General features: G+C 37.0%; 1 protein-coding gene across 7 annotated transcripts in view; it reads right to left on the minus strand.

The window, feature by feature from the left end:
- The window catches only part of DGKB (diacylglycerol kinase beta), a 331,618-nt gene extending 319,047 nt beyond the window's left edge, over nucleotides 1-12,571 (minus strand). For 6 of the 7 annotated variants that reach the window (XM_019005780.1, XM_015619347.1, XM_015619345.1 and 3 more), the window contains exon 1: nucleotides 11,858-11,984. The gene's annotated coding sequence lies outside the window, so the exon portion shown is untranslated. Of the gene's footprint in view, nucleotides 1-11,857; nucleotides 11,985-12,479 lie in introns of those variants that run through there. The other variant, XM_015619344.2, reaches the window with a different exon arrangement.
- Between the last annotated feature and the right edge of the window lie 7,600 nt (nucleotides 12,572-20,171).

Raw genomic sequence — 20,171 nt, forward strand, 5'->3', positions numbered from 1 at the left:
TTGGAAATGAAGGAGGCAGCAGAAGAGATGTAAAAACCAGGACTCCAGGGGCAGTCAGGGGATGTAAAATGGAATGTAAGTCAAACATAGTTACAACTTTCTTCAGCTGCTCTTTTGGTGATCTGTTTGAGGAAATGTAACAAGTATTTCTTATAAAATACTATAAAAAAGATTGGACAATAAGGGAAATAACTGTGAGCTCAGCTCATCTGATGCACATTTCATTGACTATGATTCTACAGTGTAGGAAAAGGCTTACATGCAGAGATTAACATTTTTATTTTACAGACCTAGTTCTATATATGTCTAAGTATTTTCATGGAAAGTGAGAAATATATTCTGTAACTAAAGAATCCTCTAGATTATATTGGTATGATTTCATATTTCTAAGACTCTTATTACCATTATAGCATCTATACAACCAAAAAAAAACTATCACATAATGCACAGCTAATTAACAATGTAGAGCAATACACAGAAACAGTGCTCTAGGAGAGAGGACTGTATCTGAGACTGATGACTGAAATTTTAATTCTCTAAGAATTAATGTATATATTTTACCTACTTCTAGAAAACAGATTTGTAAACAGTTTCAATATAGCATGGTCAAGACAAATAGAAAAAATAAGTTAAAAGTTCAAGCTCCAGAGGCAGGAATTCATCATGGTCTAATACAACTCCCTCAAAGTATGAGGGGCTTAGAAGTTATCTGCATATGCTTTCCATGCATCTGCTACAAGGGCAATGACACAAATACACAGAAAATAAACTCGTAACAGCAGAGGCCACACCTCAATAGTAAGAATTATGATGCATTGATTTTAAACTATACAACATTTTTTCATCAAAACTTTGAAGTTTAAGAAACATTGCTCATATCTCAATACACTTAGAATAAATAAACTTTAAAAGGAGTAGGAATGGGAGTCTGATAGCATCAGCCTTCCTCATTTACCACTGCCTTGCTTTACCATATTCACTCTCTATCCACAGACTAATACAGTCATTTGACAGCATTCAGTATTCATTAAAATTACTAGTCTAGAAACTTTTCAATAGTTTTTACTAAAGACCTATCTTCCTGAGCTAAAATTGCTTAGATTTCTTTGTAATGTAAATTCTTCTACTGTACACCTAGCAAGGGGCACAGGTCTATCTCATTAGTTCAGAGTATAAAATACCAGTCAATATTTATCTTAGATTCATGTAACATGTCACAGAACTGTAACTTTTACTAAAAGGATTAAAAAAATGATGTAATTCCAATACTTTATAAGCATTTTGTATTTACAAGCATTATAAATAATGATGAGCAGTCCATACAGAATAATTTATGGGAAATATATTGTTTTCAATTAAGTGTGTTCATCAAATTCACAGAAATACAATCCTTGGAAACAGTCTCCCAGTGTGAACAGTCACACTTCAAAATTAAGATGTAATCTTGTTTACACCTTCTTCAATATTTGGAATACGAGACCTTAAAAAATTATGACAGTAACAGCTTTGCTTAAATATCTTCATAGATGAGCACAGAAGGCAGACAGATACACTATTAGATTTTATTCTAAACTAAAATTATCTCTCTATTTAGTCCTCTCTTCTTGTAACATTTTTGTTTTAATGACTTAGTCTGCTATTATAAATTTTAGGTTATCTTTTAACATAACATAGGGACATTCTGTGGCTTCTGGTAAAGGTGTGTAAAATCGAGGCTCAGTGAACCCCAATCTGCATGAGGCACCTAATGACATGTTTCCTGAGGCTATAAATGACTAGGCACCATGATCCATGTGATCAATTCCATGTTCCCACTGCTATATGAAAAGAGGATGACCATGAAGACGTTGATTTTTTTTTAAAATAATAACAGAAATATTGCAATACAAGGCCAAATATTTAGTAGTAATGCATACACAGACAGTCCCAGTTACAGAGCTGGCTTCTGTTGGGCATATGATTAAAATAAAAACATTTGTCATGTACTGGACTTCATTCAGATCTAACATGACCCCAGCCAGGGTCAGTCACTTGGGTAGGAACTGTTTCTCTAACTACCACTTCAAAGTGCAATTCCTGTAAGTAACTAAACTGTCAGACAGATTCTGACTACCATAAATTTAATCATTTTCACAACTGCAATAAATATTTGCTGACATATTCAGCAAGTAGTCAATAGAAATTTATATAGGAGTTATATATATATACTTACATATACACATATTTATATATACAGAAATACTTATATAAACACATCCATATTCTAAATTAACAAAGTCCAAGTATTGATGTGCTGGGCAGCAGAATATGTTGTATTAGGTTAAGATTAGAAGATTGGAAAACACAGAAAAGCAAAAAAAAGTAAACATTTCAAAAATATTTTTAAAATATTTTTGGTTTTAATTCTTTAAATTACTAAATTTATGTAATAGGTGTGACACATGATATTGTTGCATAGGGTATCTTTTAAAAAAATTTAAGTTCACTATATATTATTCACAAAGAAAAACAACCCTTTTCCAATGGATTAGTAGCTCATTATTCTAGCTGTTATTACATCCATACCAAGGAAATATTTAACACAGACACCAAAATGTTTTTAAGGATAGATACATGAAAGGATTTAGAGAGTAGAAACTTAATTTAGGTATGATATAGGTCCTAAATCCTTTAATAGTCTGATTGTCCTTTCTCTTCCTTGCTAATGCTGTCCTCCACTTCCCACTGGAACAGATTTATATAGCTCAGCATTGATAAATCTAAAGTAATGTACATTAAAAAAAAGTAGCAATGCACTTAAAGTGATGACCAGTGAGCTCATCACTGATGAGTTACCACTCAGAAACATAACAAAAAATTGGAATTATAATCAGAAAAGATCAGCTCAGTGCTTGACAGCATTCAAAAGAGAAAGTATCCCGAAAAAAAAAAAAATCAGAAAAAAAAATTATTTCTTTGTATAGATAGATCCCTGGTATACTTGGATTCTGAACAATGAAGGGTTTTTTTCAGACTTGCAAATTTGATAACAGTAGAACTGGAAAAAGAGGACAAAAAAGATGGAACATAAAAAGTGAGAGTACACTAGAATTCTTCCATCTTCAAAATTAAACTGGCCTATCTCAGACATCTTTAAAATAATAAATGTGTACAGAGTGTTAGAACCTGAAGGAACACTCTGGACATCCTCAGCTTATCCTTCTATTCTTTTCTTCATAATCACTGTTAGGAGACATCATACTAGTCCAGACAGACACTCATCCAGTAAAGCTGTCCTTATGCTTTTAAGAAGGATGAAGAACTACCCCATTCACCTGCCCCACTAACAGTGACTTGGTAAGGACACAAAAAAGCCACACTGAATTTTCAGTACAATGTGCAGAATTTGACTTCCCCAGAAAAACAAAAAAACCCAAACAAATACAACCCCACCAAAATAAAAAAAAAAAACAACAAAAAAAACCCACCAAAAACCAGACAAACTCATTAATAATAATTATTTGTCTCTGGAAAAAAGTAGTAAATGCTACAATGTTTACCACACTCTGTAGTGTGGGTGTTCACTTGCTACATATACAACACATACTTTCACAAGAAGGGGCATACAAACAAAATATTTTATTGGAAATATATAGTTTTCAAAAAGATCTAGATAATAACCAATTAATACATTCCATTTACTTTTAATTATGCTTGCTGTCATTTACAGACTCCAACTCCACCTATATAGAGGAATGTAATCTGCATTATCAACTCTTCAAAAGAATTTGCCTACAATACACAAGATTCTTCTTCATGATAAACTTAATGACCATATATATAAGGTCTTCATCATGCTATTTACAACCATTTTAAGATATTAAATAGAATTATAAGGCTTTTAAAGTATTAAGCCAGAAAGGTTATGCTGTCATGAAATTTCTTTCCTTCCCTCCTCTTCTTCCATTCTATTAGGCTATCTTAAATCAAGAAATACTCAGTGGAGCAAGTGTTAAATCTGAAGAATCAATGACAACATTGTTGAAGACAAGGTAAGACTCAGTATTATCTTCTCTTCTTCAACACCCACAGGTTGAAAATCATTACCACAGCTGTTCTGCCTTCAGGTGATGTATTTTTTAACAGTTTGAAATCTCTCTGAACTTTGTGCTTTTCACAATGAACTTTCCTTTAAACAACCACAGTTTCTTGCATATCCCTAAAACATTTAAATGGCTGTAGAAGACAGTGGTTTCAAATGTTTGAGACATTTAGGTTATATAAAGAAAGCAGACATATAGGTTCAATGCACCTCTGTACACTGTCAAACTAATTCTGTCTCAAACACAGAACTGGATGAAAAAAAATTTTGATATTAACATGCAATAATGATCTACACATGTGATTCATAATTGTTTGTTACTGTGAAGCATAGTTATCAACATACATGTTGATATGAAAACACAAGGCTCAGAAACAAGATCTCATATTGGGATACGTGGATCATGTTCCCTGGAGAGGAATAGCATTTTATTCCTTCATGGGTTAATAATTTGCTCTCAGCTTAAAAGAGATGGCACCTGCTCTGTCAAATACATATTTGCATTTCCAAAGAATAAGAGCAGCAAACGAGACAAGGGGAGGAGTAATGAAACTTTTCCCGAATAAATTAAAGAACTCGACATGGGGAAGGGATGAAGCATTTGAATCTGAATGAAAACTGCAGAACATGACAAGAAATACGTACAAGAATTGGAAAACCTTTTCTGCTGGTGATGCTTTCCAGTGAAAACCGGCCAAGAATGTAAATAACGCAAGACAAACTGGAGCTTCACGGAATAACAAATCTAAGCAGTTGTAACTTGTCAGGATACATAGATTTTGACCTGATTTTAGTACAAATAAACAAAGGAAGAATGTCTCAGTTCTACAACTGCTGTCATTAAAAGTCCACATTCCACAGTAGTTCACTTTGTATTTTGAAAATAATGCTTTTATTTAACTTTACCTTAAGATGGTAGATGAATTATGGATGAATTACAGAAGCTTTCAAGGTTTCTAGATGATGAAAGCATTACTCCACCCCCATAGGAGTTCTTATCATTTTAGTTAAGGTCCTGGACTAATCATGCAGAACTCACTGTCTCAATATATCATCATACTAGGATACTGAAAGGGTCATCTCTTCATTTAGATGGACAGCATTTTGAGTCACTGATGTAAGATCCAAAATGAAAAAGCTTCATGGAGTGACCACAATTATCAGGCATGTGCCCTGAACTGAGGTCACAGGGAACATGGCCTAAACCCTGAAAGAGCACTCTTAAAAGTACAAGATCTTTACTGTAGCCCATATATTCTTATTAGGTTCCTTTATAGCTACCTGGTTGTTAAATTGCACTGAAATATGACTGGATATGCTCTTGTTAGCTAGAAAACTGTACCTGAAAGATTCTACAAATTCTTCTGTCATTGACAGATAGACCGACCCTGACTTCATCAGCTCATCATACCTAAATAAGAGCACACAAAAATCCTTCAAAGAGTCTTGAAGAACTTCTTGTTCACAGAACAGGTAATTTGATATACATACTGGATCTTCATCATGACTCTCTCGATACCAACAGAGATACGTAAAAATCACCACCCTGGTGTACTGTGCAATACAGGGTGGAAAAATATATTGAATGCTCATATAGGCTGGTTTTGTAATTTCTGGGTGAATATTTATAGGAAACAGTCTGAGACAGAACATAAAGCTTTTCTAGGAGTAACTGTTTTGAATTTACAAAAGCAAAACATTTCATAACTGAACATGGTATTCTACAATGTGAGGAAAACAAAATAACTACTTGGCATTTTAATTTTAAAGAGGAAGTAAAAGAAAATTCTTATCAGAGTACTATACTGTTATGAAGAACATCTAATATTCAAAGCTGGGAGGTTTCCCAGGATTCCTCCAGCCATTCTACTTTTGTGAAGTAAGTTATGTCAACATCGCTAAGTCTAACAAAGGGCAGTGCAAATTTTTATATTTCTGTTGTATGAGATATTTAGAAGGTTTGAATTCTTTGACATGGAAGTTGTCAGACTGTTTAAACACAAACATCTGCATGAGTGCTTTTAAAGTAAAAACAAACAAAATGACCCACTGTACTTCCTGAGCAGAAGCACCTACACAATTTTAAATTTACAACAGCATATAAAGATAAACCTTACCACAGATGCAGTAGTTTTTCAATGTGTATGAGATGCAGAACAAAGTAAACCTAAATGCCTAAGGATTAAGAGTTTCAAAGTAAATCCAGAATTTTTAGAAAGGCCTGTAATTTTATTTTTCATTAAAAAGCATTGCTGGAATATTTTATATCAATAATGAATTAAGACAGACTTTTTGGTAAAAACGTACCATAGTCATGTTTTTGGGTCATGAAGAAAAATAGAAATGCTCCAGACTACTTGTTTATTTAGATATGTTTAAAAATAGATCCTTTGATATTTAACTTCTGGTACATGGCCCATTCTAATGAACTACTGTTTTAAGGCTATTTCACTTTGTGTTTATATTCAGTAATTCATGCAGAAGACTCAATACTTTCTTAAGAGTTCAAGTCTTCCTTACCTTCCTATTTGAGAAAATATCCAAGGGTATAATTTATCTCACACAAAGACGGATGTCTTAAAATTAGATTTTAAACTGTGAACAAGTCACACCAGCCAGGCACCCTTTATAATGATTTGAGAGACCTGGATACATCCAGAATGTGCTTCAACTGACCTATAAAGGATGCTCATCTTAAAATTAAAATTTCCCCCAGCAGGTGCTTTTGACTTTCCATTAGTAATAATAGCAGAGACAGAAGGCAACCAGATGGTACTTAGATATTGAATAGAAGACAGAACAGATTATTGTATACCTTTAACATTTTTAAAACTTTATTTATACATTATGACCAAGTTATCAAAATCTAAAAAAACAGACAAAGTAAAGACATTGAGTAAAATATTCTAGGGGTGTACAAAAGCAGCACTACAGTTACAGAAAGGAGATTAAATCGAGTTTTACATATCTAAACCTAAAACCTTTTCACAGAATTCTTTTAAATTTATTAAAAGGTTTTCATTGAAGATTAAAAAGAAAAAAATAATTGAAAAAGAAGAAAAAAAGTAGCCATTATATTTCCTTTTGCTTGCTTAATTCATTCCTGCTTGTAATCACATATCTTTCACTTTTCATCTACTTCAGTATCAATTTTTTGGCTATAAATGTTATCTCTATTTTTTTTTCTTCATTCTCTTTTTTCCTTCTTCCTGTTCTTAAAACATATTTCTGGCATAATATTGCTTCCCATTCACTTGATTAATTCACAAATTCATGCAGGAAACAGGAGAAAATTCACACACAATTAAAGAGGCAAAGCCAGCAGCAAACCCTTGAGTCTCGGGACACAGTGGTTCATAGTCTATGTCTAGGCCATAATCTCTATAATCTAGATTTAGAAGAAAACACTACTTTGCCTTTCATAAGACAAGACAGCAAATTTTGCTGATTTCACACCACCTGAGGTTTTCTCCTAGGCTGATACAGCTGCCTTACTATATGCAATTCCTCTATTTCACCTAAAATTAGCTCTCCAAGACCACAAACATACAAATTTGTCTTGGAAAAGCCACACATACTTCAAGAGCATTCAGGATTGATTTCAGGTCATTTCCAAACTCAAACCAGTGTATAAATAAGAAGTGTCCACCTGGGGAAATATTTAGACCAAAGAGAATAAATTTGACTCATTGCTTTTACTTTACACTATATACTTTAAAAGACAAAGGAGAAAAGAAAGACATTTCTATTAACCATATGAGTTTTCCCCATTCCCTGACTAAACCAACAACACATCAGAATGCTTCATAAGCAATATCCAAAAGACAACCCAAAAGGCAAGCAAAGCACCATGCCACAGCAGAAGGCTCACAGATTTGAATGCACCAACATAAACTTCCATGAAAATTTTCATCACACCTCTGTTGAGATTGTTACTACTGCAAGGACTAGAGAGTGAGTTTCTTATTACAACTACTGAGCACTAAACATCGCATTAAATGTTTAACGAAAGAGACACCTTAACGATTTCAAACCAAGTAATCAAAACAGGGCTGAAAAATCAACCTAAAGATATTTAAATAATTCATGGTGTTTGTATTAACTGAATATTTCTGCCACCATAAAAAAAAGTCATTCCTAAAATCCCTAACAGAGAAGAAAGAAGTATCTAGAGGTCATTTTAGTCATGATTTTCTATAGTAAACAACAAACATCTAAAAATAAAAAGCTAACTAGTCCCCAGAATTGGAAGTCTAAATAGCAATACTGAACTAACAAACATGGCTACAACTCTGCTTGTCTTTGTTTTATTTACTTTTTAAAAAATAGTTGAGGGCAAAACAATAGTGTCAGAATTGTACACTTAGATTCCAAACTTGTATTCAGGGGTAAGAAATAATTAAACAGCCTCCAAATACTTACATTTGTTAAGCTTTTAAATTTGTGGCAAACTAACTATATCCCTTCAGGGCTAAACTGCTGCAAACATTATTCAGAGAAGTCTTTTATTTTCTTCAGAAACAATTAAAAAAGAAAATGTGTTCTACATTGCACAAACATGTTTTACAGGGTGTTTGGGGACAGTTACTCATCTCAATTCCAACTAAATAAATAAATATTTACTTCTCAATTTCCTAAATTAGCCTAAATACTTTACCTGCATCAGATCATTTCTATCCATAGCAAGAGCATTGTTAGTGTACTGAAAACTAGGTCAGGTTGACAAAATCAAGATATCAGTTTCAAAGCCCAAATTTTTAACTTTTTTCCACTCTTTTAGGCAAGGTATTAAAAATAAGCACAAACATCAAACCCTTCTCGGTGAGACCCAGCATGTCACTTCTTCAGCTTTCCAGTACTGTCAATTTGCTGGTTTAGCTATAAAAGTAGTGCCTGAAGAGAAAATTGTTAATAAAGTATGGTTATGAAAAACTAAAATTGTGGACAAGTAATTGCCATAAGTCTTCTATTACTGTTACTAATTATTTTGGAAGTGCCACAGGAAACAATAAACTGGCTGAAGGAACTCACAACTGAAGGTCAAGAGATCCTTTATGTGGAATTTTTTGTCACAAAATGATTTGCTTTAACCTTTATACCAGCTTCTATTGATTAAACTGGCTGTGAAATGCTATGTAATTCCTTCCAAATAACACTTGGAACCTCATCTACACAAGAGTAAAAAAAATTGGGAATTACACCCAGAAGGTGTAGTCCATATTCTTGGTATCTTTTTCACTTTAAACAGTAAAACAAAGCTCAGCTGGGAACTCCTGAAGCAGGTTGCAAACCTTACTTGATAGCAACAAGCTGTAGGGAGCTTTCAGGAGGCCAGAATCCTTTTCTCCCACAGCACTGCATAGTATTGAAGTCTCCCAGATTTGACTGGGAGAACTTCATTGTAACTTTAAAATAAACATAAATGTCTTTCACAAGTACCTTCTCCATCCACAGGTAGAAATCTGGCTGAAATTCTCTTGATCCAGCACACCAAACCACAAAACAAGACCAATTGTTTCTGTAACCCACTCCCCTCTAATTGTCACCACTCGTTCGTAATTCCAGATACAAATTAAGACGTTTCATCATCCACTTTCCATCGAGGCCTTAAAAAGACTTGTTAAAATTGTATGCAGAAGGCTTAATTTACCTATGATCTAATAAAGGTCGTAACAACTCAAAGAGAATGAAACATCATATATTATCTATACTCAAGGAGCATCTGGACGATGCTCTTAGTCACACAGTTTAGTTTCAGGTAGTCCTGTGAGGATCAGGGAGTTGGACTCAATGATCTTTATGAATCACTTAAAACTTGAGATATTCCATGAGTCTATGCTATATGCTGTCAGTTTTTATTACATTAAATCTAAAGCATGACTTCAAGCTATTATCTTTCATTCTATATGTGCCATTCACAAGAACTCAGTGCTGCTGACATGCACACACAAAACAAAAGAAGCCCAGTCCAGCTATCCAGACAGCTGACTGAAGTTTTCCAGTATTAACCTATTATTTTACTCCCAAATGTGCTATTTACACTCTGCTATACTAAAATGCTGCTTTAACAGCTTTCCTACAACTCTCTTATTCTCTTTATTTCTGTTCCAGTGATCTCTTTCCATAGGCAAGAGGTACCTAGACCCATCCTATAGTGACACCTGAATGACAGTTCCAGAGCAGAAACAGTGCAGATCCTCCTTTCAAGTAAAAACCTAATATCTAGTGCTCTTTTGAACAATTAACTTTATTGCTTTCACACTGCATGAACTCATAAAAAATATCTGTTCATTCATGCATTGCTACTGAATACTGTTCAAGACACCTACAGGTGTTTAAAAAAGATGATTTCAGCTAGTATGTAACAATTCACATATACTTCTTCCTCAAAAAATATAAGAAAGGGGGCTTTCAGAAACCTGCCTAAGAACAGTAAATTCTGATGTTTGCAGGCCCCTAAATTAGATTAACACAATTGGACCCAAATATTTCAAATCCATAGCATGAAACATATCACTCCATAAACATTTCAGACTGTTGAATAATTGTTCCAGGCCTTCCCTGCCATGATAAACAACAAAGTCCTTCTACCTTGACAAATGAACGAGAGACAAGAGAAGCCCCTGGAGGAAAGTGCTGCTTTGTGATGTCCCATGTTTCTTGATGCTTGTTTTCCTTCTGTACCAGATAGACATTTCAGGCTCTGAGCAATACTGGATTACCACTTTGGGGAGAAACAAGGGACTTATTTCCTGTCATGTTATCCATAAAGCACAGCACAAGTCCAGTCATTTGGGAATGCATACTAGGTTCTTGGTATGGATTTTTTTTTTTTCCCGGATGCATAATGACTTTCTAAATATGTGCATCATACCATTCAAGTGCAAAGGAAAACTATTGCCTTGCTACATTAGGTCATTTAAACTAAATGGAAGTAGGAAATGTCAAGTAGCTTTTATAAAAACTTAAAAGATTATGTCTCCTGCCACAATTACTAGTTTTCCCCATCCTGTTGCATTGCGTCTTTTATTTTATGATAGGGTTTTATAAGTTTTCCATTTTTTTTCTAAACTTACATTAACAAGATAAAACTGCTTTTGAAAATTAATAAAGTTCTACCTAAATTTGTAGAATAAACAGTTAAACAATGAAGAACTGAAGATCCTACACTCTGCTTGTTTAGCTATGGAAAAATAATACCTACAGTATGGTAATCTGATGAGAAAACCTTTAATCCATCTCCAAACCAGGACACTCAGAATGAAAGATGTAATTACATTCACTTCTGACAAATAAAAGTGTTCTTAAAAAAGAATCAGAACAACACTGGGCCACAAAACAAACAAACATAAACAAACAAACAAAAAACCCCAAAACAAAACAAACCCAAAGCACAAGAGTGAGCTTGTAACATCAACACGTAAAGTTTAAGAAGACCAGCCTGTAAAGCCTAAGTTTGCAGCTGCATCTTTTGTTTCCCGCGTCCTCGCTGTGTTCGCATCTACGCTGGATGCCTCAGCACTTCAGCGTTTTGAACCCGGCTACCGGGGGCAGCATCAGGACACTGACTGGGGTTGAGCAAAGTGATATAGGTCAACGAGGCAAATTGGCCGTAACTAGAAATCAAAGCGACGCGTCGTGACCAATTCAACACAGCACGGCTAGCTACAACTTTCTGCTTAGCCCCTCCGCTGCGCCCAGACACCGCCGCGCATCACGGCCCCCCCGGTTCCGCGGCTCCCAGCGCTCCGGCCGCCCAGCGACTCGCCAACTTACTGCAGTGCGATGCGGGCGGAGGGAACGCTCGGCCCCGGGATGCGAGAGAGCCCGGCGCCCTGGGCAGCCGCGGGACCGGCCATCCAGCCGGGCCACCGCCAGCGACGGCGGCGACACCGCCGCCAGCCCCCCGCCCCGCCCCGCCGCCGGCTGCCGCAGCCCAGCGCGCCCGGCCCGGCCCCGCGGGGTCACCGCCGCCCTCGGCCCCGCTTCTCGCCGCTCTCCGCGGCACAGCGCGGCTCCCGCAGCCGCCCTCTTCTCGGGAACGGGCAGGCGCCTCCGGGCGGCGCGGTTTTAAGCGGCGGTGCGCCAGCACATCTCCCACCCCCTTCCCGGCCGGGCGGCAGGGGGGAGGGGAGCAGCGACACAGACACACAGAGACACACACACGCTATCGCTCACGCACACGGAGACACCCCCTCCGCAGCCCCTCCCGCCCCCGCGCAGCTGCGGTACCTGTTGTCCAGCGCCCGCATCCCCCGGGCGCCGCCCCCCGACTCCGCGCCCGCTCCGCGCTGGGGCGGCGGTGCGGCAAGAGCCGCGCGGGGCTCCGCAAAGCTCCGCTACCCCTTCTCCAGCCGCTGCCCCGCGCCGAGAGGCGCTAAGCCCGCGCAACACTTACCCAAAGTTTATAGGGTCTCCTCGCCGGTGACGACCGCCCGGGGCTGCCGGCCGCCCTCTCCGCCGCCCGCTGCGAGGTAGCGGGGCTGTGGCAGCGGGCGCACCCGCGCAGCCGCGGGGCACGGAGGGGCCGAGCGCCGCCCGCCCCGCGCCTACCTGCCCGGCCGGGCGCTGCCGCGGGGCGCCGGGAAAAGGCGGCGGCCGCGGAGCGGCTCCCACGCAGGTGCGCGGGCACTGCGCCGCCGGAGTCCGCGGCTCAAGGAGCTGGGAGAGGCTGCACCCTCCCTGCCACGGCACTGTCCGGTCCTCGGCGGCCGCTGTCCCCCGGAAAGGCCGGGCCAGTGCCCGGCTCGGCGCCCCGCAGCCGCTTCAGCAGCAGCCCGCCGTGCCCGGCTGCCCAGGAGCCATCCGGCCGAGGGACCTCCGCGAACCTCGCTCCGCGGAACGCTGCCCTGGGCCCCCGCTTTCCTCCAGCACCTGTTCCGGAACCTCTCCGAGGGTAGCAACAACCCAGCTAGGGCCTGTAAGAATTTGCAGATTTACTCAGAAAGAAAAAACGAGGGACCGGAGTAGCAATGGCATGGAAATTAATGTCTTTGTGCCAGTGCCTACCATTTAGCAAGACACAGAACTGGGTAGCTGATCAAACTTTCACTGACAGGTTCCCAGTGTGTTTAATGAGAGATTTCTATGCACTACCAGCTTCCATCTTCACCAAGTCTTGAGTGGTCAGATAAGCCTCAGAACTTCATCTGGGAACCTGATTTTATGTCTAATTAAGGTTACATTAATTTCCATTTATATTCACTTTATTGATATATGGCTCTAAAAGACTTCAGCTTTGAAGTGTGTTTTAAGCAATATAGATGAGCTTTAGCATGTTGCTAATAATTTTATATAATAAATCCATTGACATTTGAGAATAAAAAACATTTACCAGCATTTTTTTGTTTCATTTGTACATGTGTCCATTCTTCCTTTCTAAAATGTGCATTTAAAGGCATTTCTAAAATGTGCATTTAAAGGGTTTCATTTTCCTAAGACACAAATGCTAGAAATTCTTGGAATCCTCTTTATTTTAGGAACCATGAAAACCATGCCAGCCTGATTTTGTTTATAGAGAGGTTTCTTAAAGGAGAATCCCTTAATTCACCTAGTGCACTGAATGTGGTTTCCTCAGCATAAATGCTACCTGCTGTCTATAAATTAGCTTCTCCACAACACCATAAAAGATATTTAAGTGTTTTGAATTAGCACATTTCCAAAACTCATTGACACTCCAACTTTTTGTTTAACAAAAGAGTTTGAAAAGTTAGATGAGCTTCCAGCATACAACTGAAATGCAATTTTATGCTATATAATGGAATAAGTACATATTTATGCCATATACTCAGTAATACAAAGGCATTCATAACTAACATTTCATGTTGATATAGTTTTGATTGTCTTAAATGAACTCACATTGTATTCTAAATAATTCATTCCATTCTTTTCATATTCTCACAAAACCAAAAGAAACAACAACTTTTCTGTAACTTTGGAAAAATATGTTCTTCAGAGGCATAGCATCATACATATTAACCTTTAAATTCACATCCAGTAGTCAACTTTATAAATATCTTTCCAAATGCCAGCTTCACAGTAGTATGTGCTAAGTACTTGTGTCTAGTTCCCTGTGTCTAATCTATTGCTTTCCCTTTAAGACACTGATTTCATGAGATTCTTTTTCTCCCAGGGTAGGAATTCAGTCCCAGTATATTTGAGCCTCAAGTTACTAAATATGGATCAAAACACTGAAATACATTGAGTAGTTACTCACAGTTGTGATAAATCATTCCAGTACAACACAAAATTTTTATAGGCCTTGCAATAAAATGTTACATCTCATGGTATGGGGCAGAGGGCTGGTTTTGAATCACCATATTGCCTAAAAAATTGCTTTGAAGCACTCTCAGTTATATGTGGTCATATAAAAAATAAAAATTGCTGCAAAAAATATGATCACAACTAAAAATGCATTTCTTTATGTTGTGCAGAACTTCTATTCATGCACTTAGGCCTTTACTGTTCTCTTCTGTGTATTAGAACAGTCCAGCTTCAGTTGCTATTAAAATGGAAAAGGCCCCACAAGTTCATTTATAGTTTGGAATGACAACTCCACTGACACTTGTAGCTTTAAAACTCCAGAGAATAATTTGGAGGTTTTACGACACAGGAAGAAAAATTAACCCATTAAGCATTTCATATGCTTAGGAAAGCAACAACCCTCACACAGGTGAAAGCCAACTCAGCACAGCTGAGCTGTGAAAGATCAATGTAAAAGATGTCAAACTGAAGGATTCTAACATTAAGATTCTTCTTTTTTACTGGAAAATACTTAGGAGATTGCTATCCACATGCCTAGTTTTAGAAACATTGCTGTATTACGTGCTGTTTTGAGAATAGGTGGAGGATGGGGATAGATGGATTATGGCTTATGGCTAAGAGCTTCCTCAGCACAGAGCTCCGTGGCAGCATTTGTGCATAGCACTTTCACATAAGCATCTTTGTTCTGGTTTCAATACAAAGCTCCATCATCCTGTTCCAGGATGCTGCCCAAACTGTATGTGCTCCTGTCCTCCCCTCCTTAATCAATCTTCTACCATAAGCAGATTAAAATATGCAAAGAAAAAATATATAAAATATGTTTGTCTGTTAACAGCTCGCTCCTTCACAGCAAAGAAAATAACAGATGTCTAGAAGCCACAGCCAGAATTTTAAATATTAAATTTATTATACTATATACTTAGATCTGTGTTTGGATATTTAAATGAATTTTGTTGCTAAGCATGACTTTAGGTTGCTCATTTAATAAAACTATAATGAACTTGGAGCCTTACATTTTTATATGATTTATGAAAGAATAAAGCACCTAACTCAAGAATCCTAACAGAAAATAATCCTCAGTTTCCAATGTGTTTTATTTGCTTTTAATATATTACAACAACACCAGTCATCTGCAGTTATAGTATATTAGTAGTTTTGAAGAAACAGGGTTCAGTCTTACAAATCTGATTTCAGTAGTGGTATTACTGTACAATCTCACATGTACAAAGTATTGAAAAGTAGCCTGACTCCATATGAAATCAGCTGAGGTATTTTTCAGAATGGTTTTAAGAAACAAATGTAACCCACCAAATTTGTAAAAGAAAAAAATAATCTCCTCAAAATTTGATTAATCTACTTTAGAACATTTTTACACTATATGAAGGGTTTTGTGGAGAAAATGGAATTAAGTGAAAAAAAACCCCAAACTTTTTTCACAGTAATTCTATACTTTGTGTGTTTTCATCAAAAAATGTCAATATAAAGTAAACGACACTGCTTCCTCCCAGAAACAGCAAATTCACAAGCAATCAGTAATAGGGACCCAAGCTGATATCACTTTACATTAATTATTGTAGATATAACAATGTACCATAGAATAGTATGTATTGTCCACTTGACCCATATACTTATTTATTCTTGTGAAATACCCAAAATACCCAGAGGCATTTGTAGGTCTACTATCACTCACATTACTGATATTCAATACATATATGTGTGTGTGCTTTTGTGTGTGTGCGTGTGTGTGTATAAAATTCAGGGTAACTAAAAGAAAATATGCCACAGAGCATACATTTGTACTGGAGAAAATCAAGGACTGTTGAAAAACTAGAGGAAATTACATAAATCTCCTGTACTATTTTTTCTGGGCTTGCTATCCAGTATACCAGATTCTCTAACAGAATCTTTAGCTATTCTTTCATTAATGCAATTAAGATTTAAGACTGAAAGCATCTAAATTCAGACCCGTGGAATTAACACCAGCACACAAGATTATTTGTTTGATCCAAGTGCTACAGATCAGTCAGTCTTGCTTGTGTCTTTGGAGAATCATAGGCTGACTCCTCTTGGAATACCTTCTGAGTAATATGAAGGACAGCAGGATGTGTGGGAACAATCTACATGAATTTACTAAGGATAAATCTAGCCTGATCAATTTGACTGTTCTCTGTGATGAGCAGACAATATATGGATGAGTGAAAAATGGAAATACCAGTGGATGGTACTTATCTTGGCTTTTGCAAGATTTTCTATGCTTATTCCCACAGCATTTTCCTGTCCAAGTTGGACATATCAGACTGGATTGGTGGAAGCTAGATACCTGTGCAACTGGTTGGGCTAAGAGGGTAGTGATTAATGGGCTGTATTCTATCTAAATGCCAGTAAGGGTCATTTCCCAGGAATACATCTTTACATCTTTAAGGATAGAGGATATGTCCTTAACATCTTTATCGTGGTGTGAAGGACACACAGGAGTACTCGTTCTTAAAGTCTGCAGGTGAGAGGACCCTGCCAAGTGTAGGACTGCCATCCAGAGGGACCTGGACATGCTGGAGGAAAGGTCTGGCAGGAACCTTAGGAAATGCAAAGCCCTGCACTAGGGAAATAAAAACCCTCGGTGATGGGACCAACTCTGTTGAAAAAGCCCTGGGAGTTCTGTCAGACAGTGACAGCATTGAGTCCTGGCAGAAAAGAAAGTCAGTGCCATCCTGGGCAATAACAAGGGGTGTTGTTAGCCCACTCCAACCAGTATTTTATAGATCACACCTTGAATAATGGATCATAGGATAATTCTGGCCAAAAAGACTCTCAGGACATCTCTAGTTAGGGTCAAATCTGAGATCAGACTAAGGGGCTTTATTCAAAAGATGGAGACAGCATAACTTCAGTGGACAACCTGACTGTGCTGGAGCATCCTCATGGTGAAGTCATTTTTCCATATATCAAGTCTGACCCTCTCATTTCCACTTATGCCCATAACCCTGTTTTCCCATCATGCATAACTCTGAAGAGCAAATCACTTCCTTCTTGTTAGACTTCTCATGCATTTAATTCCATGGGCTACTGGTTAGGTGTCCCCAGATCCTTCCTTTCCAGGCTGGACAATCCCAGATGAGCCAGTGGTTATACAGATTGTCATATAGGTGTAACAATGCTCATATGACTAATGGTCTTTGTTCTGGTTTCATAATATTACCTCTAGTGCTTTAAAGGAAGAAATGACAAGTACAAAAGACATAAAGAAAAAGGCAGTAGAGTATCTTTCAGTGAATTTAAAGCTTTTTTTCCTTATAACTTATTCTCATCTTTATTTTCTCTGTACATATGCAGGGTTCCCCCCACCCCATTGTTCCTGTTTCCAAGAGGGACATTGGGCAATCTTAGGTCAGTGAGAGGATTTTCAGAGATATGGCAGGGAAATGGGTTGACAAGCTCCTAAAATCTGCATGAAAGATACCACTTATTTCAACAGGATGCAGGAATGAGCCCTTAGCCATACTAAATGAGAGGTCTTTCCTCAGTCTGAAAAGATATTATTTAGTTAAAGATTACTTAAGAAGTAGATGCCTAACAGCTCACTCATTCTGAAACTCTAAAATATAAAAACTACTAAGCTCTATACAAATATTATAGTACCTAACTGGGGCAGGAGGTAAGGGGCAAAATGTGCTTACTGTCTGTTTCTGGATGTAACATTGCAAGAGTAATATGCGTATTTTTTCCGCTACATTTCATTCTATATATATATGCAGGATATAAAAAAAGAAGCATATGGCTAGCAGACATGAAAAAAAAAAGAAGATATATATTTATTTATATATCTCAAATATGCATTTGATTTTAAATTATGGTTTTAAGATTAATTACCATATGTATGTTTACTGAACTGTCTTAACTGTGTGAAAAGATAGAACATGTCCTTAAGCATTTGTTGAATTTTAACACATATTGCAGAATCCCTATTTACTATGCAATGACCAATGTAATTGTTACAGGAAGGCTTTCTGTTATAGTTTAAACTTAGTTCAAGAACAATTGAAGCATAATATATTCTCTGTAAGTATTAAAAGAACTGATGGGCAAAATGATTCAATTTAGACTATTTTAGTTCATTCATGGTTATCATCTAGTGCAGAGATCATTCCTGTTCCTACAAAATTAAAGATATTGAGGGACTCCTGAATGTAGTGTCTTTCTTCTTCTGCTTTCCAAATTTCTTCTAAAATTTGCTTTGCTCATGTTGGTTATATCAAATATCATGCATGCACATGTGCTTTGTACAGGTAGATTTATGAAAGGCCCACAGTGGGATGTCATGTCTTAAAAAAATAAATTTGCAGGAGAAATTTATAAGAATAATTTCCCTGCATTCTTTCTGATAAGAAAAACAGAAGTTAGCACAGCTACTCTTCTAGATTCATGAAATGACAGAAGTATCATAGAACAGAATGTATGTCTGCCAGAGAGGCAGCATAGAACTTCTGTGGATTATAATTAAACAAGTATTATTACAGACATAGCTGACTAAAGGACTAATGAATCAATAGTGAAGAGAAAAATGGGTTTAATTTAATCTAGAAATTTCCATGAAAATGAAAAGCATTTAGTGTAAACCGTAAAAGAAAATGTCTACATTTCCCTGGTTGATGCAGCATGAGGAAAGGGCAGAAAGGAAAAGGAACATATAGCAAACTAATAGTATTACAATTTTCCTCAGCTTGATAAAGCACCCTACAAAAATTCAGCATCAGAGAAAGGATTATAAGAAATTATTTTAAAGTAGGTGGTAGTAGTATAGTAGTAGAAATTATTTTAAAGGTCGAAATTAAAAAGTACACATATGCCTGTCATTCACAATGTTTGAGCATAACTTGTCATAAAACCATCAAGTGAACTAAAAGAAGTCAAAACTTGCATTTCTAACTAGTTAGACCTAGCTAATTAACCCTACTTCATTTGCATTTTAATTAAGTGTGTTCAAAAGAAAAATTTTTTGGAAAAACAACAGACAGGAGATATATTGGGTTAGTAAGCTAGAGTTGTATATCAAACTATATTATCAGGAGTGTACCTGACTGGTGAGAATAATTAACACCACAATCAGCACCAAGACTTAGGGTTTCGGTACTATTATTCTACATATTCAAGAGGTACGTGTATTATTATGGCTGAAAATGAACAGAATTTAAAAGCTGAAATAAATTGGAAATAGTTAAAAAAATTCTCTCTTAAAGGACATTGAGAAAAAACAGTAAGAAGAGAGAACTAATTACATTTAATTACTTTAAAAGAAAGGTTTTCCAGAGTGCTGATGGAATTAATTTGGAAGAACATCTCCAAAAAATGGATTGTATCAGTGAAATTTAAGTAAGGAAAGCAAAAAAGGTGGGCTGAACAATGAAAAAAAAATTAAGAATAATTTTTCTTCAAGTTAGTAACAAGGAAGCCACCAGCAGTCTTCAAAAAGAAACTTCTAGTGGATTCAAGGCAATCAGGAACAGAAGAGAAAACAACAGTGGCAAGTAGGGCTAGTTAGCACCTGCTCTATATATAGCCCTTAAATCTCAGATTCTTATATAGTTTTTGGTGGAATTTAGGACTGTCCTTTTTCTTCATCTGAGTTTTGTTTTGCTGAAATGTCAGGGATCTATTTAAATCAGTTGAAAAACATATTTTATAGCAATGCCATAAAGGATATTTTGTTATATCTAAAATAAAGTAGATCCCTAAAGAAGCATACATTTTACATATATGTAATTGTTGCTGCTGTCTTTGCTCACTGCTATATTGTAAAGCATTTAAACGTGATACACAAATCAGTGTTACA

This window comes from Parus major, chromosome 2 (genome assembly GCF_001522545.3).
Source record: "Parus major isolate Abel chromosome 2, Parus_major1.1, whole genome shotgun sequence".
NCBI classification, from domain to species: domain Eukaryota; kingdom Metazoa; phylum Chordata; class Aves; order Passeriformes; family Paridae; genus Parus; species Parus major.